Consider the following 15,715-nt stretch of genomic DNA (forward strand, 5'->3'; position numbering starts at 1 on the left):
ACATTGTTAGTGAATTTATCTCTAGTAGGTTTGAAACTTGGTCTTACCAATAGGTTTTACATCAATGACAATATAATAATTGTTCCCATTAGGCTCTAAACAATTGTACCTCTAACAATGGTATGGTAAAGCTAATGTTGTAAGCCCTTTATATAATGTGTGATAGTATGACTTAGGAAAATTAGTCGTTCCCACAGTATTTCTGGATATTGACCTATTATTAGAACTAGTGGCAAAATATGACCTCATCACACACAAAATTATGGATTTAGATGGATAAATTTTATTGAGGGTAGATGTTAAATCCTTTAGAAAGGCTTTTCATCTTCATTAACCCCTAGATGTAACTAATGAAATTGACTTCAAGGTGTTTGAAGATGCCTGTAATTAGGTTGGACCAGATATGTAGCAGAGTTTGATCAGTCCTTTCTTAAAGCAGGCATATGTGATCAAATTAACACCTACATCTATCTCATATATTATAGGTAATGTAGAGCATTATGATGATGTATTGGTAAATACACACACTTCTCTATATCAGGTGTTAGGGCTAGAAACCAAAGGAAAATTTTGTAAATCAACTATGCGGATGTTCTTGGGAATCCAAAAGTATGGAATTGTAGTGATTTATGATTTTTCCAAATACCAAGAGGCTAGAATGAGTGAAGGGTTGGTAGCTCTGCATAGAGGGGAATCAACATATTTTGATGGTATTCATTGCTCATGCATATGGTTCTTTTTTATAATAAAGATTACTTTCTTGAACATTTGTATACGATTTCAAAAAGGGATGATGAGACACTACCAATGCAACTTTGGTCCACTATCTTGTCAATTGAGTGGGAGCAACCCAATTTTACTTTATTTGAGAATTAGTTTGGAGTTTCCCTCAAAATAAGAATATTTCCATTTTTCAAAGACTTTTCTCATATCGTACAAGTAGTCCTAAGACCAATTGATTGTAATGTTAAGACAAAGATATCTCACCAATGGGGATATATTTACTTCTATTCCCACAAAATTGTTATCGGAGTTTATGGTTCCCCAGGGAGACCTCTTGTAATGCCAAGGTATAATTCTTTGAGTATTGGATTTTTAGAATTCATAAGATAGATTGGAATGCTCCATGATATTGACTTCCCAAAAAAGGCTCGTAAGGAGACCTTTTTCTCAAATCTCATAGTTTTTTCATTAGGAGGGAAAAAGCAATTGTTTCATTTTCTCATACCTTACTCCATGGAAGTTAGTTCCAAGAGACCAAATGATATAGAGTGTTTTTACCAAGGGTTAATATAGAAGATAAAAATAACGCCAAGGGGCAAGCATGGATTTGATTTCCCAGAAGACATCATTAGAAATGATGATGAAATTGATTCTCAGAAGAAAAAGAAGTGATAGCATACTTATAAGGAAATATTGTATCATATTTATTAAGAGGACCCAACTTATGATATTTTTCCAGATGCTAAGACATAAGCTTAGAAGTTGTGTATAATTTTTGAAAAAATTTCAAAAGTGTATAATACAATGAGTGAGAAACTCAATAGAGTCAAAGCATCAAAGGTCGCATTGAGAGAGGATGTTGAAGGATTATACATGTTAAAATATTCTAGTATGATACCTCAAGAAGAAACAGAAGAGAGAAGATTGAGAGAAGAGTTTGACTCTCAGGTAGGTGAGTTTGTAAAGAAAAATAGAAATGAGTGAGGCTTAAGAGTATATCACAGGAAAAGGGCTGCTAGAAAGATAGTAGGACCAATAATCTTGGAAAATCAAGAGGCAAAGGACCCAACTAGAAGACCCATTCTCAACCAAAACCACGTACTCCACCCTCACCATTAGGAAGTTACCATGATTTTGTGCTTGAAGAAGGGAAAACTCCTACTAGTACACTACCTACACAAGATGAGGAGCAACAATGTGAAGCAAATATTCTTGAAGAAGAAAAAGAGGAGGAAGACTAAATTTTTATACTAGAATACATATTAAATAGAGGATCCCTCCAAGTACCTAGGGCCCTTATATCTAACATCACTACTCAATAAATTAAAGAAATTTTCCCTCGGGATCTAAGAAAAGAAGTGTGTAAGCCTTCATTGAGGAGGATGAATATATCAAATGAAGATCTTTCAAATAGTTGCTATGGAAATACTATAGGTAGGAATGCCATCAAAAAATATAAGAAAGGAGGGTACAAATACCTGATGCCAATGTGGAAGATCTCATCCAAGAGGTTGAGGAAGAAATGATGAATAGTTTTGAGGCCCTTACAATAGAAGAGGGAAGAGAAATTAGGAGTTTTATTGTTACCAAATGTCAATATAGAAAATGTTGTGGCATTTGATTCTATAATGAAAGACATGAGATCAAAAAATCCAAATATTAAGGAACCAAATAGACCTACAACTAGTATGTACTCTAGTGAGGATTTATCTGCCTTAGCTACTTGGTCTTTTTCATCCTCTACTTTTGGGAAGGAGATTGTTGATGATACTAGAATTAGGGGAAACATAGTCCTTCAAAGAATGGATGATGCCAAGCTCTCTAAATCAATTGGAGATATGAAAGAACATGTTTCCTATGTACATGATGTACTGAAGGCAATTGAGAAGATATATGAGGAGTTATAGGAGAGATGAAATCATATTTTTGTTGCCTATGAGAATCAGTAAAAGCTAACTACTAGTTTGTAAACTAAAGTGATTTTGTTAGAACATAAAGTGACTAAGCTAGAAGCAACTAAGCCTCCTAATACATACAGGCCATCAAGTGTAGATAGAGAAAGTTCATCAAGGAAATTGAGTATTGTGCTATTTACACCAGTATTTTCTCATAGTGCCACTCCAAAAATTTCCACCCAAGGAAGGAAGAGATGTTAATGCTTTGATCAAGGAGGTGGTTTACCTATAGTTAAAATTTGAAAATGACAAAAGAATTTTTGGTTTTGATAAAAAGATTATTGCTCAGATTGCACTAATGCACTTACATGAGAAAATCAACTCCATAATGTTTAGACTTCACCACATATATGAGCTATTATATCTAGCCATCAACAAATTAGAAGGTGATATAACTTTGGTAAAATCAACTTATCAAAAGTGGGTTGAAAAAATGGAGAAAAAGAAGAAAATTGAACTATGTGAGAATAGACCCTAATGCTCCTTCAGATGCCACACCCACAGTTAAGATTGTGAAGTCACTAAAGAACTTTTCAGTTTTGCCTGATTATATTGAGAATAAGATGATGGAGCTAGAAAATTTATAGAGTTTTTAGGACACATTAGTGCCACCAATTTTGAAAGAGGACAAAAGTGTGGTTGAATTGTTGAATGGAGAAACAAGGCTATTACCAAGGTGAATGACATGGTAAAACCCATAGCCCAAGATATGAACATGGCACTTTTTTAGGAATGTATTTCAAAATTGGTAAATTCATGGGTATTTTATGATAATTTTGAGAAAGAAGTCACACAAGCCATAGTAAAATATAATCCATATAGTCAAGTGGTAGATTAGATCCTTGAGCACAAAGGGCCAATAGATCATGAATTTGAGGAGTGGGTAAAGAGTTACATTCTTGCTAATGACTCCAATAATGAGGGCCCACCTAAGAAATAATGATTTTGGAGATATTATCTTTTGAAAAAAACATGTGGTTAAGGAGGAGTAGATAGTCATGTGATCTCAAAACTATCACATTAGATTGTTGGGAAGCTAACTGCACCCACCTTACCTAGTGAGTCACATGTTTTGTTGTAGCTAGAATACTTGTCAAATGATTTAGTGACGTGTCTTTTTCCTCTCAAGTATGAAGCTTGTTGCAACTCATACCTATAAATGAGTTCCCAAGACTTGAAAGAGGGTCTAGTTTTGAAAAAAGGATAGTATATTTTATTTTCTCAATCAGTCCAATACTGTGTATTTGCAACTTTTTTTTGCTCATGAATAGATTGAAATAAGTTGTAGTGCTTTAGGTCTTTGAGGTGGTTTTTTCTTGATACATCTGATACTCTTAGTGTATTGTTTCAAGGAGATTAATATAAACAATATGTCATTGAAGTAGCTAGATTTGGATCTTGTCTCTTTTCATAGTGTTCTTTAATTTCTTGCAATTCAATAACAAGTAGGTTGAATACCAATTATGATTAATTTAGAAGTATATCTCTTACCATATTTTTTTTTAAATCTTGATTAAGTAAATGCTTAATGTGTTAAGGGAGAATTGAAGGGTTTTATGGAGAGATTTTGAAAAAGTATGAGTTCTTGATCAAGTATTGGTCACATTCACAAAGTGAAGATGTAGATCTAAATTTTCCTTGTCTCAGATTGTTGATTAATTGCCCAATGGATAAACACTTATCATTAAGTGATTCAAAGCATACATCCTAGCTTGTATAGATTTTAAACTTTTATTCAAGAATATTTTATTTTCATGTTATGTGTAGATTTGAAAGTATTGGCCTATACTTGACTTAGAGATCATTTAGATAAGAAGGGATAGCTATCTTTGATTCCTTTTTTTTAAATCTCTGAGCTAGAATAATTGAAGGCTGTTATCTTCTTTAATGGGATTAATGTTTAAATTGTATTGTGAAGGGAAGTGCTGATTAATTCCAAGGTACACCCACCTGAATCCCACAGAATTCAAAGCAAAGAGGACTAGGTAGTCTTATCAGTTGGTCCTATTGGTTAGAAGGGAAATACTTGTCATGGTCTGTAGCTAACTCCTAGGTATTTTCCATATCCTAAGAGGTATTTGAAATCTTATCAAATAAAGAGCCAACAAGAACATGATAGAATACCATAGTATTATGGATATTAGGAAGGTTAATGGGGTATTTATATGGAACAATAGAAGACTGGGGTTCAACTAGATAGCTGAGAAATTAGATATATTTGAAACATGTGGATGAATAACAAGAATTTATGTGAGATGATTGAGAAGTGATGGACAGAAGAGGATGTGGTAGGGTCTAAATTATTCAAGTTTACTACCAAGTTAAAAAACATAAAAGGAAAATTGTTATAGTGGAATAAGGAGTGAATTAGCAACATTTTTTATAGGCAAGATCCTACAACACAATAGTAACTTGTGAGCCTCTTATGTGGGAGGTCTTGGGTTTGAGTCTACTTGAGCTTAAAACACAATAATAATTAATCCAAGCCTCGATCATTTATTGATAAAAATATTAGCAACATTTTTCCTACCACAAACCAACTAGAAGAAATAAGAAATTTGAATGAATAAGTTATGAAACTAGGTGTGGATCGGTCGATATATCTAAAAGAGAGAGAGAGTTAATGAAAAAATATGAAGATAAATTGACAAAAGAGGAGATATTATAGAAGCAAAAGTCTAAATAAAATTAGTTATCTAATGTAGAGAAGAAAACATAATCCTTCCACATCTGCACTTAATTAAGAAATGTAACTAAAAGAATAGCTAAAATAAAGAATTCAACAAGATAACTAGTAGAGAATCCAATTCAGATTGCAACTAAAGTTACAAATTTTATTTTATTTTGTTAAAAAATTATGAAGGGTCTAATTTTGAGGCTCAAAAGATTATATTTACTTAGAAATATTCCATTATCAAAATCAGATGGATAAGATAGAAAATTGCATAGCAAATTTACTTATGTGAAAATATAATCTCCCCTCAAACAGTTACACCCAGAAAAGGCTTTGGGATCAAATGGCTTTTCAGCTTGCTTAGAAAATTTTTAGTACTTTTCCAACCAAGAAATGGTAAGATATTTAGAAAAAGCGAGAAATTTGGGCAAGATATTAAGAAAAATTAATAATACTTTCAATACATTAATACTTGACCAAGAAAAAATCTAAAGACTTAGAGGACTAGGCCTATTTTTAGTTATGCAATACAGTTTATAAGGTTCAAAAGCACTAGTTAATAGATTGAAATCAATCCTACCTTAGATTATTGTTGAAGAACTGATAGACTTTGTTCCTAGTAGAGCTATATTCAATGGGATTACTATAGCTGAAAAAATTATATGTTCAATACCAAAAAGCAAAAAACTATAAAAAAAGAAAAAAACTATATATGTTAATAAAATTAGATATGAAAAAGTCCTAATATTGCTTTGTACTTCTGAGGCAAATGATGCACAATGTAATGATTATGTTATAGTGACAATTTGGTTAAAGATAAGTATTTATAAGTATGCTAGTAAAGGCTTAATGATTTGTATCATCTAATCAAGCTAATCTTGATCGTGATCAATATATGTTTTGTAGGCTATGCTAGGATCTCTATTTAGAAAGGACTTTGGGAAGGTTGAATACAAGGAAGATTTTCATTATAATGTTTTCACCTAGCGATGTATAGGGATGAAGTCATACAGTGGTAAAAGGGAGCCCATACGATAGCCAAGTGAAGGCCATACAGGGGAGAAAGGGAGGTTGTATGACAACCAAGGGAAGGTCATACAGGGGAAAAAAGGGAGGTCATACAATAGCCAAGGGAAGGTCATATGGGGATCAAAGGGGAAGACATATGATTGTCAAGGGGAGGTCATATGGGAGTTAGAATTATTGTACGATGGTGGGTTGGGATGATGTATATGATGAGTATGACTAAGAGGGTTCCATGAAGAATATGGCAAGAGTGGATGGTGTGTGGAGGAAGGACCAACTGTGTTCACTATGCCTGAGTATTTTATGCATCCACACAGGAATACCACCTATTAACAATTTACATATGATAGAGACACAACAATAACACTCCAAATTTGCTAGATATAATGATAGATAAAATGCCGCTCCAATTTTCTAGATTTGATCCAAATCATACAAATGGAATAGGGTGAGGTTGAATTGCACCAAAACCAAATGAGCCAAGTAGGGAAGATCTTTCACTTTCAAAATGGTGAACAATAGGGAACTCCAATAGGAATTTGCAGTACAAAGAAAATAATCCAAATTCCATGCCTAAAACAACCTATAAGAAGGCCTTATAAAGGGCTTCAGAGAAACTTCCTGAAGGATTACAAAATAGCAATAAGCCAACAAGTACTAAACAAAAATAAAGAGTGGGCCGAAGAGATTAAAAACATTGATTCTTGGCCACATAAAAAATATTATTATTTAATAATATTGGGGACATTACAATCCTTCGTGCCCAAAAATTGCTTGTCCTCAAGCAATTGCAAACTTGGATGCTATAGAATTTTCTCACCTTCTGATGTAGTGCAAGGCAGGAGAATCCCCAAAGGAAATGTCCTAGCCCCCAGCTAATCACTACACAACAAAAAAACAACAAAATGTAAGATCTGATACCAAATCACAACTCTTTGTTTAAAGATATAACTGATTACATGCAATATGCTTGATAGTAAGGCCTTTCAAGTTAGGGCCAAAAACAAACAACAATTACAAAACTAGTTCTGCAAGATCCAATGTGATCCAACTTACAACCAATCTTAGCTAGTCCATATCTGCAGCATAACAATGATCTGGAAGAAAACCACCAAGGAAATCTAAACTTGTGCTTACAATCCTACTAAGAAATCTCCTTATTTTCTAGCCACAGCCCTAGCTTTGCTCTTCAAATTTGCATCTACACTTCATTCCTTCCTCAACTGAATGAAATTGCCTAAAAGACTCCACAAGACCCCTACTTATACCCAACTAAGCCACAAGTCAGCCTAGTTCATTACAAACAAAATTAAATTCCTTACATTTAATATAGATCAAGCCATAAGTCAGCCACAACACAAATTAAATAATCCATACATAAATTAAATGTCTTAAGTTGGCTCACAGACAACTCGACACCAACAAAAACCAAGACCATGCCGAGCATCAGCAAAAAAAATCCGAGCACCAGTAAAATCCCAAGCCATGTTGAGCAACTAGACCATGCCAAACTCCAAACCATTCCAAGCTCCAAACCATGTCGAGCTGCCAGAGCATGTCGAGCTCCATAGACCATGCCGAGCTACTAGACCATGCTGAGCTGCCAAAGCATGCCGAGCTCCTAGAGCATGTTGAGCACCAAAAACTACCAAGCTTCCACAACACTTAACAAAATCCCTTCAAACATGCAGGATTGCAAGCAAACCCAAGATGCTCTTGCATCAGACACCCCAAGTTCGAAAAGATGTTCTAGTAACTAGAAGAACATCTTCTGGGATTCAACACATAAATCCCAAATTGGTTCTTCACATACATATCCTCCAAGTCTTCAACTTGTACACTCTTTCCTTTGTTTTTCTTCTGCTTCTCCACACCCATCTTAGGTGTGCTATAGGTCTACTTTCCACATTGATCTCCAACCTTCTCAGAATCTGCCAACTCAACTCAGTTGCCACAACCTAGGTTCCTCCCACCAAGCTCTTCATTCTACAAAGAAATTAGGAAAAACTTCTTGCCACCTTTCTCAACAGTAAACACATTCTTGACACAATCATGCACAACCCTACAATCATATTGCCAAGGTCTACCAAGCAACACACAAAAACTGTTCATGTCCACAATATCACACAACACTTGATCCTTATATTGCCCAATTTGGAAATCAACAAGGCATTGCTCCCTCACTTCCAAAGCATGCTCACCTTGCAACCAGCCAATTCTATAAGGATAAGGATGTCTCATTCTCTTCAAACCAAGTTTCTAAACTATCTCTTCAGCAACAAGGTTATCAGTACTACCAGCATCCACAATCACCTTGCAAATTTTACCACCAGACTTACAACAAGTCCTAAACAAACTAGTCTTTTGACAAGAATCTAATGTCCTCTAACCAACTAGTACTCGCCGAGCCAACACACTTTCCCCTTGCTTAGGCTGACTGTCTTGAACTTCAACCCCATTCACAATAGCAACTATCCTACCAATTAAACATTCAAGATCTATGCCCTTCCTTCCCACACTTCAAACAATTACCTTAGAACCAACCTCCACCTATTCTCCTTTTCTGATTAGTAGGTTTTGATTCACTTTTTGCACTTAGTTTAGCTTGTGCCGAGCAATCCTGCTTCTCCTTCCCTCTAGCATTACTTTGAACTCTCCTCTTCAACTTATCCTCTGCTCTCAAAGCATACTAATAAGCATCCTCAACTGAAGAAATATTCAACATACCAACCTCATCCTGAATATTAAATCTCAAACCATTAATGTATTGAGCTACCTTTTCCTTTGACAATTCTTTATGACCAAACCAAATAGTCAACTTGTAAAACTCCTTGGTATAATCTTTCACAGACATATGCTTCTACTTTAGATTCTACAATCTCTTAAACAACTCAAGTTCATAATCAACAAGAATGAACTTAGCTTTCAACTTAGTCACCATAAATTTCAATCTAGTGATCCTCATTTCACCTTCCTCTTCTCTATCTCTTTGCAATTCTTTCCACCAAAGAGTAGCATGTCCTTTCAACTTAGTTTGTGCCACCCTTACTCTGAGCAAATCCTTAATATCTTCAAGCTCAAAATAGTCTTCTAATTCACAAATGCAATCAATTAGGTCTTCAAGATTCTAAGTACCTGAGAAATTAGAAACCTCCATCTTATGCTTCAACTTCAACTGAGATCCAGGTCTAGCAAATTGACCAGCCCTAGTTCCAATAGGTCTCTCCACATGATTAGTTCTATCCTCAACACTAGATCTAGCAATTTCAAAGTCTTCAACAACTTCCTCATAACCATCTTTAGTACCCACATGCCTAGGTACACCACCTAAAACACTCACAATTTCAAAAATCATGTCACTCTTCATCAATGTTATCTGAGATCTACACTCTGCTCTAACCTCCTCCATTTCAGATCTAAAATTTACTTTAACCCTCTCTAGGATCCTTTCTTCCACAACATCACTGTGATCATCTATTTTTCTAGGGTCCAATCTTCTTGGAGGCATCTTCCAAAATTTTAGCAAACCCTAAGCAACAAATTCACCAACCAAAGATCAATTAGTCGTACAAACCCTAAGCAACAAATCCACCAACCAAAATCAATTAGCTGCAAGATCAACATTCTTCAACCCAAGTCCTAGTGGAAATTGCCTCAGCTTTGGTGATCTATCTACACACTTAGGGACAACCTTCCCTTTGATACCATCTCAGGCAGTGCAAGGTAGGAGAATCCCCAAAGGAGATGTTCTAGCCCCTAGCTAATCACTATACAGTGGAAACACAACAACAAAACAACAAAATACAATATCTAATACCAAATCACAACTCTTTGTTCAAAGATATAACTGATTACATGCAATATGCCTGACTGTAAGGCCTTTCGGGTTAGGGCCAAACACAAACAACAATTACAAAACTAGTTCTACAAGATTTAATGTTATCTAACTTACAACCAATCTTAGCTAGTCTAGATCTATAGCATAACAGTGATCTAGAAGAAAACCACCAAGGAAATCTAAACTTGTGCTCACAAGCCTACCAAGCAATCTCCTTGTTTTCCAACCGCAGCCCTAGCTCTGCTCTTCAAATTTGCATCTACACTTCTTTGCTTCCTCAACTGAATGAAATTTCCTAAAAGACTCCACAAGAACCCTACTTATAACCAACTAATCCACAAGTCAGCCTAGTTCATTACAAATAAAATTAAATTCCTTACATTTAATATAGGTCAAGCCACAAGTCGGCCACAAAAAAATTAAATAATCCATACATAAATTAAATGCCTTAAGTCAGCTCACAAACAACTCGACACCAATAGAAACCAAGACCATGCCAAGCATTAGCAAAACAAAGTCGAGCACCAATAAAATCCCAAGCCATGCTGAGCTCTAGACCATGCCAAGTAACTCAGACCATGTTGAGCTCTAGACCATGCCAAGCTCCACAGACCATGTCGAGCTGCTAGACCATGCCGAGCTCCTAGAGCATGCCAAGTGCCAAAAACTACCAAGCTTCCACAATACTTAACCAAATCCCTCCAAACATGCAGGATTGCAAGCGAACCCAAGATGCTCCTGCATCACCTTCCTAGGTGGCATCCTCGATAGTAAGATCCTTCCATCATACAAGAAACTCCTGAATGGTATGGGACCTAAGCTTCTTCTCTTAGACATCTATGATCTTTGTTGGTTCTGCAATTAATTTCCCTTCTTCATTAATGGGAGGAAATTTCTTCAGCACTGTGACATGTTGTCCAATAGCCTTCTTCAGTGATGACATGTGAAAAACATTATGGATTTGACTAATTTGTAGGTAACTTCTCCTACCTCTCAAACCACTCTATAGGGTCTGTAGAAGCATGGTTTTAGTTTCTCCTTACCAAACGTCTTTAGGGAGGAATGTTTATACAATTGAAGTCAAAGCCATACCATATCACCCACCTCAAAACTTCTCTTGATTCGATGTCGGTCTAAAAATATCTTCTATTGATTTTGAGCCCTTTGTAGATTTTCCTTGAGAGATCTCATGATATCTAAACTCTCCTATAGCCAATATTTAGCCCTCAGTGCATGACTGTCTCCCAATACCAAATCCATGAATGATGAAGGTTCATAACCATACAATGCTTTGAAGGGTGGCATGCCTATTGACATGTGATAGGTAGTGTTGTAACAATGCTCACCCAGATGCAACCAATGCACCCATGCCTTCAATTGTGCTGAAACATAATTCCTCAGATAGCCCTCCAACCTTGTTCACAATCTCGTCTGTCCATCTAAATATGAATGGTAGCTCATACTTGGTGACAACTCCGTTCCCTCTAGCCTAAATAACTCCATCCAAAAAATGCTAAGGAAACGACTATCTCTATCACTTACTATATGTTGTGGAAGACCATGTAAACAAAAAGCCTCACAAAAGAACAACTCAACCACTTGTGATGCTTGGTACATAGTGGAAATAAAAAATAAATGGGCATACTTGGTCAAACAATCAACAACAACAAAAATGCAATCCTTCTCCTAAACTTTGGGTATCCTAGTGATGAAATTCATTGAAATACTTTCCCACTTTTGATCAGGGATTAGCAATGGTTGGAGAAGTCTCACAGGTAGGGTATGCTCAGATTTGTTTTGCTGATAGGTAGAGCATTCCCGTACATACTGTAAGATGTCATTCTTGAGTCCATTCCATGTAAAACATTCTCAGATATGCCTACAGGTTTTTAGGTATCCTGGGTGTCCAACCAATGGTGAATTGTGCATCTCCTTCAAAATTCTTTCCTTCGTTTTGGACTTAGGTACTAGATAAATCTTGCCATTGTAGTAGATAATATCATCTACCAACTTATACCTATCATCTTGTACTTGACCATCCATCAACCGGCGGAAAATATGTTCTTGGAGTATTCAACCAATAGGTTTTCCTTCCAATCTGCTCAAATTTTAGACAGTGAGCATATTGTAGGCCTCCTTGATAGAGCATCAACCACTACATTATGTTTTCCCTTCACATACTCAATATCAAAGTCAAAAGCTTGGATTTTTCTCACCCACTTCAATTGTTGTTCATTTAAATCTTTCTGCTCTAAAAAATATCTTAGGTTGTTGTGATCTGTTTGCACCACAAATTTTGCCCCAACAAGATACTGTCAAAACTTTGTTAGTGCATGCATGATTGTGAGCATCTCTTTATCATAGACGGAGTATAGTTATTTTGTTTTTGAGAGTTTTCGACTCTCGAATGCAATGTGGTGACAATTTTACATCAACACTGCTCCAATACCTTCTCTTGAAGTATCACACTCCAAGATGAAGGGAAAATTGAAATCAGCCAATGCCAGTACCGGGCATGAACTCATGACTTCCTTCAACTTGTCAAAAGTGTGTTGTACCTTCATATCCCAATGAAAAGATCCTATTTTTGTTAGGTTTGTCAGTGGTGCACTAAGTTGTGAGAACCCCTTCACAAACCTTCTATGATAACTGCACAATCCAAGGAATCCACATAGATCAGAGAGAGTCTTGGGAGGCGGCCAATCCAAGATGGCTTGAATCTTTTCCTGGTGTACCTAAACCCCTTGAGCACTGATTATATGCCCCAGATACAATATCTATGTCATTCCAAACTCGCATTTAGACCTTTTGGCAAATAGTGATTGTGACACCATAATTCTGAGTACTTCATCCAAATGCCTCAAATGTTCCTCCCATATCTTACTGTAAATAAGTATGTCATCAAAAAACACCAATAGGTACTTTCATAGTTACTTGTCGAAGATGTGGTTCATGCATGATTGGAAAGTAGTTGGAGCATTGGTTAGATCGAATGGCATAACTAGGAACTCAAAATGTCTATAGTGGCAACGGAAGGCGGTATTCTCCACATCTCCATCCCTCATGTAGATTTGATGGTATCCCAAATGAATATCTATTTTGGAAAAATAGAGTGCACCATGTAACTCATCTAATAGTTCGTTAATCCTAGGAATGGGGTACCCATTTTTAATAGTTTTCATGTTCAGTGCACAATAGTCCACACACATTTAGAGGGTTCCATCCTTCTTCTTAACCAAAACTACTGACGATGCAAAGGGACTGGAACTAGGCCTAATCCATCCTTTCTCTAGGAGTTCTTGGATCATTTTTTCTATCTCATCCTTAAACCTTTTAGGATGGTCATAGGGTGTATTGATGACGAGTTTTGCTCCTTCCTCCAACTCAATGGTGTGCTCAAGTCCTCTATGTGGAGGGATGCTTGGAGGGATGTTGACGAAGATTGTACTATGCTTATCTAACACTGTGTGAAGCTCATCATCTTGGTAGTCAATTTGTTTTCCTTTCATTAGTTTTGTTGATATCAAACATTGTGTTGCCCAAACAATGTCATCATGTCAAAGAATGACTTCCATCTATTGTGTTGAGATTTCCTTCAGCCCTCCATTTGACATTCCCCTAAGGACCACCTTCTTTCCATCCACTTCGAATGAAAACTCCATTCATTTGAAGCTTTGTGTGTACTCATCCAAATTTTCCATCCACTGGATGCCAAGAATGACTTCCATGTCATCTAGATCTACTACAAAGATATATATGGTTTCCCATGGTAATGCTAAGTTGTGGGACCAAATGGGTACATGATAGGAGGTTTCCTCCTGCTACCTTGAATCTTGTCTCGTAGCTTCATCTATTGACTGCTTCTTTGGAGGGGGCTTGTTGTCTTTCTCCTTCAGAACAATGGGTGGCCTGGCATGTGAATAACTTTTAGAAGAAGAAGTGGATGTTGCCATGTCTCGTGCATTCTTTATTGCTGCCACAAGTGTGTTAGGGTTAAAACCCTTCACCCAACCCTTTAAGGGTTTGGTCAACCCATCCATGAATAAAACAAAAAGTCTTCTCTCTAAAATATTTGTCACTAGTACTGATAGCCTCTAAAATTCTATAATGTGGCTCTCTATTGCTCCAGTTTTCTTTAGTTGTGCCAACTCCTTGAAGTTGAGCTCTGGATCCTTTCTATCAAAGCAGTCAATAAGTCTCTCTATGAATTTGGCATATGAAGTGATTTGATCATGACTAAGGGTGACCATCCCATGGTGTGACCATTCATGGGCGATTCCCTCCAAGTGAAGTGCTGCAAACTTGATTGCCTCTTCTTCAGGCATGGGGTTGAGCTAGAAGTTTGTATCAACCTTTTGAACCCATGCTCGTGCTGATGTATACCAAGATCCATCAAAGCATGATAAGTTTATCTTTCCAATCTTTCGTCTAATGTCATCATTGTAATTGCCCTGCCTCCTAGAATATATCATCCACAAATCCACTTAATCCTTGAAGGACAATTCTACACCAAATCTGGTATCAAACTAGTCTTGATGAAATTGATCTTGCATTTCAAGGAAAGTAGGCTCTTGTTCCCTAGGTTGTTCCAACCATTGGGGAAATGTTGGCATCATTGGTCGTGTGTGAGATCACTCTATGTGAAGCCTTTTATTGATAGAATTATCACCATGCCCATTGTGTCCTCCATTTGACCTTCCTTGTGCCAAAAGTTGGAGGGTCTTGCTAATTTGATCTTGCCCCTTCACCAAGGTCTCACTGAGTTGTCATTGTCCGTTTAACAAGGTTCCACTAAGTTTTTGTTGTCCACTTGTCAGATCTCTTAGAAGTTGCATCATCTCAGTGCTTGATTCACCCATTCTTCCTACTGATTGGGATCTTGGTGGCATCCAATGTCACCAACAAGGTGGCAAGATCACCAGCTCTAATACCACTATAATGTATTGACCTAGCAGTGTACGAGGATGAAGTTGTATGAGGGTAAAGGTAGGCCATACAACAACCAAGTGAAAGTCGTATGGGGGTGAAGGGAGGCCAGACGACAGCCAAGTAAAGGCCTTATGGGGGAGAAAGGGAGGTTGTATGAAAACCATGGGAAGGTCATATGGGGGAGAAAGGGAGGTCGTACGACAACTAAGGGAAGGCTATATGATAGTCAAAGGGGAAGGCGTACGACTGTTAAGGAGAGGTCGTACGAGTGTTAGAATTATTGTATGGTGGCGGGTTGGGATGATGTATATGATAAGTATGGCTAAGAGTGTACCATGAAGGATATGGAAAGAGTGGATGGTGTGTGGAGGAAGGACTAACTATGTTCGTTACGCTTGAGTATTTTATGCATCCATAGAGGGAGACCACTTGTTAAAAATTTACATGTGATAGAGAAACAACAATAACACTCCAAATTTGCCAAATATAATGATAGATAAAATGCCACTCCAATTTGCTAAATCTAAGCCAAATCATACAAACGGAATAGGGTGAGATTGAATCCCATTG

The sequence above is a fragment of the Cupressus sempervirens genome, chromosome 1 (assembly GCF_028749045.1).
Source record: "Cupressus sempervirens isolate cs-2001-9-10 chromosome 1, ASM2874904v1, whole genome shotgun sequence".
Classification (NCBI taxonomy): Eukaryota; Viridiplantae; Streptophyta; class Pinopsida; order Cupressales; family Cupressaceae; genus Cupressus; species Cupressus sempervirens.